Source organism: Pristiophorus japonicus, unplaced genomic scaffold (genome assembly GCF_044704955.1).
Source record: "Pristiophorus japonicus isolate sPriJap1 unplaced genomic scaffold, sPriJap1.hap1 HAP1_SCAFFOLD_163, whole genome shotgun sequence".
Lineage (NCBI taxonomy): Eukaryota > Metazoa > Chordata > Chondrichthyes > Pristiophoridae > Pristiophorus > Pristiophorus japonicus.
In genome coordinates, this window is record NW_027251310.1 from 1,442,017 (window position 1) to 1,443,200 (window position 1,184).

At 41.8% G+C, this 1,184-nt stretch overlaps 1 non-coding gene across 1 annotated transcript; it reads left to right on the forward strand.

The window, feature by feature from the left end:
* Nucleotides 1-545: 545 nt before the first annotated feature.
* trnan-guu (transfer RNA asparagine (anticodon GUU)) lies at nt 546-619 on the forward strand. Its single transcript has one exon. It is a non-coding gene; the product is annotated as a tRNA-Asn (tRNA).
* Nucleotides 620-1,184: the final 565 nt, after the last annotated feature.

Below are 1,184 nucleotides of genomic sequence, written 5' to 3' on the forward strand. Positions count from 1 at the left end.
TTTGCAAAGAAGTTTGGTGCAAATAATCAGGCGTCTCAGGGACTTGGACTTTCTTTGAATAAGTTCTGCTTGTACCCGCATTCAAGCTTGAAACAACAACTGGGCTTCCATCTCACGGGAGGTTTGGGGTTGATGTGTGTCGCTTTCAATCTTTGAAATTTCACCAAGCAAAGAAACGGTGAATCCAACTATCCCTGTTAGCATTTAGTTCCTGTTTAATCACAGGAATATCCGCAGTCAGGAGCTAAAAAGGAATTCAAACCTAACACCGGCATCGGGACAATCAGAATACTTTGTCACAGACAAAGCACTGGAAGTCTGGAAGGTAGATCACACCGGTTGCGGGAGAGCTGGTTGGCGGTGACATGTAAGTGTCTGCAGTGTGCGGGACCAGACTGTTTCCACGCATCCACAATGAATGTCCCTCTATTTATTTGTGAAAAGTACCACTGAGAGTGGACAAGTTCCATCCCGGTCCGAGCAATCTGAAGCTTTAACTCTCTGACACTCTGGTTTGGGATGCCTTGAACCTTTTCCTTCCATCAGTCTCTGTGGCGCAATGGGTTAGCGAGTTTGGCTGTTAACCGAAAAGTTGGTGGTTCGACCCCACCCAGGGACGAAGTGTTTAACTGTTTTTCCCCGAATATTCGGTGCCGCACAGTCCCAGGTTGTCATTGTGCGTTTTGGCTGCACGAATCTATTCCGCAAATGTTGCCAGCTGTGCTATTATCCAATTAGTTCCCACTCCAATATTTTATGAGCATTCAGTTCAAGTAAAACGATAAAAAAAATTTTTACATGGATCATGTTCCTCCATCGAGCCCACTCGAAATAAATTATGTTATTGGGTTTAAAGAAACTGGTGGAAATTGATTCTATTGATACATAGAAAGAACTGGAACTACGGTCTCAAGTGCTCCTCCTCTCAAGAATCGGCACACACACAATCAATGGTTTTACAACTGAGTCATAAACACTTACAATTTTAAACCATTCTCATCAGCGTGTAAATGAGATAGGGATAAAACTACATCACATGTAAAGAGAAAATGAATGATTGAAGATACCACTGTTCCTCAGTAATTATATTATTATTTATTTCATTCTGAAGAAGGTTTTCGGCTGATTAACGGTGATTAGAAGAATTCTTACTTTTGCACGTTGGCTGTATGTCATCAATTTTA